We start from the raw sequence: 6000 nt of genomic DNA, 5'->3' as shown, positions 1-6000 counted from the left end.
ATTTGGAAATGGTTTGTTTGGAGATGGCTTTGCCTTCTGCCCCTGTAGCAAAGCTAACCAGCAATTGATCAGACTTACTGAAGGATTTAGTCCTGTCTAGATAGAATCTGAGTGGTCTGTGAACATCCACAGAGTGCAGAATCCTTTCCCCCTTGTTCTGGGGATTAGGAAAAAAAGGTGAGCAAATCAATGGATTCTTTGAGAGCCACACTGGACACTACATTGGGCATGAAGGATGAATTAGTTCTGAGGGATACCCTGTCAGCATGGAAGATGACAAATGGTTCCACAGCCATGAGTGCTTGCAGCTTGGAAACTCTTCTGGCTGAAGTGATGGTCAGAAGGAATGCTGTCTTCCAGGAGAGAGATTTTAGCTCTACAGAGGAAGCTGGTTCGAAATGAGGCAGGGTGAGTTTTTCCAAAACACAGTTAAGGTCCCAAGCTGGGATGGGTGCCGTTCTGGGTGGCCTCAAGTTGCTAGCCCCTCTTAGGAACTGTTTGATCAAAGGGTATGTGAAAAGGGGCTGCTCAGTGGGAAAATGAGCAGAAATAGCAGAGGCATGAATTTTTATACGGGAGAAACACAGGCCATTCTGTACTAGGTCAGCTAAGTAATCCAGGATGGGAGGAAGGGAGGGCTGTGCCATATTGGCTTCTTTAGCCTGGATCCAGATTTAGAACCTTTTCCATTTGTCAGCATAAGACTTTCTAGTGCTAGGGCATCTGGCCTCACGGATAACATCTAGAACCTGTTTACTGAGGTTGGCAGATTGATCCGGGTTTAGGGAATAAGCCAAGCTGCCAAACTGAATGTCTGCAGTTGAGAATGCATGAATTCTCCTTCCGTCTGGGTCAGGAGATTTGGAATCTGAGGAAGATGCCTTGGTGGCAGTGGTGACAGGCTGCGCAGTAAGGGGTACCAGTGCTGGTGAGGCCAGTCTGGAACTGTAAGAATTGTCCTTGGTTTTCCTCCTTTACTTTGAGCAGTACCCTGGGGATGAAAGGTAATGGAGGAAAGGCACAGACCGATAGATTGACCCATGGGAAGAACAAGGCATCCACTTTCCAAGGCATGCAATGATGCTCCCTGGTACAGAATTTGCTGAGCTGATGGTTGGTGTGGGAGGCAAAGAGGTCAAACTTCGGGGTGCCCCATTTCTGAGTTATTAGGGTGAAGGTTCTTCTGTTGAGCTGCCACTCATGTGGATCCAGCAGATTTCTCCTTAATTGATCTGCCAGAGAGTTGAGAGAGCCTGGTAGGAATTGTGCTAACAGGTGCAGATGCATGGCAGAGGCTGTGTGCCAAAGGGTAATGGCCAGCCTGCATAGAAGGTAGGAGTGTGTCCCTGCCTGCTCGTTGATGTACCACATCATAGTGGTGTTGTCTGTTTTGATCAGGAGAGTCTCTGAGGAGAGAAGGTGTTTGAAAGCTATCAAGGCATGCTGGACAGCCCTCATCTCTTTTTGGTTGATGTTGTCTGTTTTGATCAAGCAAAAACTGAGGGTGATGCTACTCAATGCTAGAAGTCTAAATCTCAAAATGCACTCACTCAAGGCACTCCTTAAAATGGAGAACATCAATATCTGTGCAGTGACTGAGACCTGATTCAAGGCCCCAGAGAGCACCCCTGCACTACCAGGCTATAACTCATACCACACTTTTCGGCCATGTAACCTGGACCGGAACACCAAAGGTGGAGGTGTGTCCATATTCATTAAGGATATCCACAGCTTCAGGCTAGTTGTTCAGCATAATGCAGCCGAGGTTATCCAAGTGCAACTAACTCTGGGCAAAACTGCAATCCAAATTGTAGCTTGCTACAGATCACCCACCATGCCCCAGGATTCCCACTCCTCTTTGGTTGAACCCTAATATTTTCCAGTACATCAAGAAAACACCTTAATAATTGGCAATTTCAACTACTCCACCATTAACTGGGAAAACTACTCATGTACCAAAACTCCTTCACTCAACGCTTTCTGGAATTCATAAACTCCAATGCCCTGGATCAACTTATCCACACCCCCACCAGGGGCAACAATATCCTAGATCTAGTCATTACCAACATGAGTGACCAGTGTACCACACCTGAAGTCAACGCCTCATTGGTCCGATCCGACCATAAGCTAATTACCCTAGATATCCACATCCTACCCCCACCCCCATTAAGGAAACCATGGTAATAAAATTCTCCAAAGCCAACTTCGTGCTTCTTAAGACAGAAGTGGTGAACTTCATGACACCCATGCAGATGGACAATACAGTTACGACTACTGAATCCTACACAATTCCACTTTATAAGCACTTACATGAGTGCATGGATCGTGCTATCCCAAACAGAACCAAGATGCTATCCTCCAAAAAAAGGAAGTCAATCTGGTGGTCCCCTGCCATAAACAAACTGTACAACAGAAGGAAGAAACTGTTGCAAAAGAGAGTAAAATCCCATAAGTGGAGGAGCCCCCTGGTCAGCCTCAGTAAGAAGCTGCGATCCCTGACAAAATCCTCCAAAGCTAGTTACGAAAACAAAATTGCCACTGATTCTAAAGACAACCACAAAGCATTCTATAGCTATGTCAAGAATCTCAATGGCAACACTCAGATCTGCTCTGAGTTACAGCACAATGGCACTAAATATACAGACCCAACTGATATTGCCAACATCCTGGCAGATAGGTTCAGTGCTAACTTTACCCCCTAAAGAGCACATCTCTATACCGGAAGAATGCAAAGTTCCTGTAATCATGGCAGCACAGGTAAAAAACACACTCCAAAGCCAAAAACACAGCATGCATGGGACCAGACAACATCCCAGGCTGCGTTCTACACGAACTACAGAACGAACTGGCACCCCACCTAAGTACCATGTTCAATCATAGCCTCACCTCAGGCTTTGTGCCTGCTGAATGGCGCACAGCGACGGTTTTCCCACTCCACAAGGGCGGAGCCACCACGGACCCCGGGAACTACCGCCCCAGTAGCCTGACGAGCCTGGTCTGCAAGGCCATGGAACGTATCATCATGGAACTTATAAACAAAGACACTGGTAATCTCCAAACTCTAGACCCAACCCAGTTTGGGTTTGTAAAAGGCAGATCATGTCTCCTAAACCTGATAGACTTCTTTAAAGTAGTCACCAAAGCCGTAGACAAGGGTAAGATAGTTCACACAGCCTATCTAGATCTTGCCAAGGCTTTCGACACCATCCCCCACTCTGGAATTATAGATAAACTCACTAAACTAGGTATAAATCCCTATGTCACAAGATGGGTTGCCAAATGGCTCACTGACAGAACCCACACTGTGAAAGTAGCAGACTCCAAATCTGACTTCAGACCGGTGACAAGTGAAGTACCACAGGGTTCAGTCCTGGGTCCTCTCCTGTTTGGTATCTACTTCTCTGAAGTACAGGCTAACATAGAAGGTCTTTGGTTAACGAAGTTTGCAGATGACTGCAAACTAGGAGCCATAATCGAAACTCCTAACAATGTGGACATCCTACAAAAGGGCCTCACTGAGACAGATGCCTGGTGTCATAGCCATGGCCTCAAGCTCAATGCCAAAAAGTGCATTGTAATCCCCTTTGGTAAAAACTCTGTACCCATAAACTACAACATAGGCGGTAGTATACTTAACACCGAAAGTGTGATAAGAGACCTTGGGACACAGGTGGACAGTAGTCTCTCCTTTAATAATCACATTGCCACAGTAGTCAGGAAATCCTTCTATGTGGCACACCTCATCACAAAAGGTTTCTCATCCACAAAAAAAGAGGTCATTGTTCCCCTCTACTCATCACTCATTAGACCCATTATAGAGTACAACTCCCCTTTTGGTATGTACCTCACAAGACATCTACAGCAACTGGAAAGGCTGCAGAAATACCTCACAAAGAGGATTACCGGACTCAAACAGATGCCCTATGCAGACCGTCTCAAAAAACTCCAGCTTTACTCCGTCGCATATCGCCTACTCAGAGGTGATCTCTGCCTAACATACAAAGCTAAATCAAAGCCAGAGCTGTTGGACATGCTCCACTTAAAGAAATCCCAATCCCTCCAAGCTACACGCTCTAGGGACCTAAACCTTGTCACCACAATAAATAGAACATGCCGGAGGAATAGATTCCTGTCCCAGAGACTTCCCATACTCTGGAATAAACTACCTATCTATATCAAACAAAGCTTCTCAGTAGCACTCTTCAAGAAAAATCTTGATGATTGGATGGGAAATAGTAAATTCACCCCGGGGATCACCTCTGTCGCTATGCTCAACAGTGGCACTGGAAAATAATTTTCTTGAGTGGCAAAAGCCAGGGTACCTTTTTGGCTGGGCTTGTATAGGCCCCAGGGCCGATAGCCTAGTACCTACCTATGAACCTATGCAGAGAGACTTACTGTGGGCTCCATTAGCCCTGTATGCACCTGCCGTCCAGATGTGCACCCCAAGCATAGTCTGATGCATCTGTGGTGAGGGTCTGGGCGGCGGGGGGTGGTGAGACCGGCAGTCCCTTGTTGTGGGAGCATGCTGTCGCCTACCAAATAAAATCTTTTCTGAGGCAAGGAATTATATGTATAAGGGTTTCCAGGTCTTGACAGTGCTGACACTAAAGGGTTTTTAGGTACCACTGAAGTTTCCTCATATGCAGTCTGGCATATGGAATAAGTAGTATCCAAGATGCCATGACCCTCAGAGCTTGCAGGATCTTCCTTGCAGATAAGTGAGGCCTGGTGGCTAGTTGAGAAGTAGGCTGTTAGGAAAATTTGTTCTTCTGGTGTAAGGAATGTCATCTGGGATGCTGTGTTCAAGCTTGCTCGCAAGAAGATAATCCTTTGGGTGGGCACCAATTTGGATTTCTTTTTGTTGCCCATGTACTCTAGGGAGGTTAGTAGAGTCTTTACAAAGGCAAGGTGCTTGAGCAGCTTTTTCTGGCTGTCTGCCTGAATGAGGCAGTCGTCTAAGTATGGGTAAATTTGGATAATCCCTTGTCTGCAAAATGCAATGGCCAGAGTCAGACATTTTGTGAAAATTCTGGGAGGAGTAGATAAGCCAAAGGGAAGCACAGAGAACTGAAAGTGTTGAGATCCTGCCCTGAAATGGAGATATTTCCTGCATGATTCCCTGACAGGAATGTGGAGGTAAGCCTCTTTTAGATCCAGGGTGGCTAGGCAAGTGTCCTTGGACAGCATGGGTGGCAGCTGCTGCAGGGTGAGCATTTTGAATTTTGAGATCACCAGGAAGGTGTTAAGAATGGCTAGATTGAGGATGGGGTGCCAGGTGTCCTCTTTTCTGGGCACCAAAAAAAGTCTGGAGTAGAAACACTGGCCTATCTCTTCTGCAGGAATGTGCTCTACTGCCCTCATAGAAAGCAGGCAAAGGATTTGCATTTGAGCCTCTGCCCACTGGTTTGGAGGTAGATCTGGGAACCTTTTCGGGGTTGGAAAGGTGTGGAAGGAAAATTTGTATCCCCGAGACACTATGTTCAGAACCCAGTCGTCATTGGCAATGGTGGCCCAGGTGATCGTGCTTGCACGAAAGGAAAGTTTTCCTCCTAGGGGTAAATGAATGTGGGCAGAGGGAGGGAGTGGGGATGGTGAGTCATTGTGAGTTCTTACCATAAGGGGGTGGCTTAGAACTCCCTGGTTTTGAAGTGGAGGTAGCCCACTGCTTAGATCTCTGCATTCCATGTGGCTGCTGTCTGGGGGGTCTGGTTCCCCGGGGCCTATGCTGGACTGGCTTGGAGGGACCAGGAAAGGACCAGTGTTAAGTGGGACAATGCCTGCTGAACTTGGGTGGCTGGACCTGTAAGAAATCCTTAACTGTTTGCATAGATTTTGCTTCTTCTTACATCTTTTTTAAGACATCTTCTGCCTTAGTACCAAATACATTGTCTTTGTGCAGGGGGATATCCAACAATTTAGATTTGACATGGTCTGACAGGAGCTGTTCCTTAAGCCATGCATGCCTTCTAATGACAGATTCAGTGACTGCTGCCCTGC

Source organism: Protopterus annectens, chromosome 1.part0, assembly GCF_019279795.1.
Source record: "Protopterus annectens isolate FY-2018-M chromosome 1.part0, PAN1.0, whole genome shotgun sequence".
Classification (NCBI taxonomy): Eukaryota; Metazoa; Chordata; order Ceratodontiformes; family Protopteridae; genus Protopterus; species Protopterus annectens.
Note: the sequence above shows the minus strand (reverse complement) of the source record.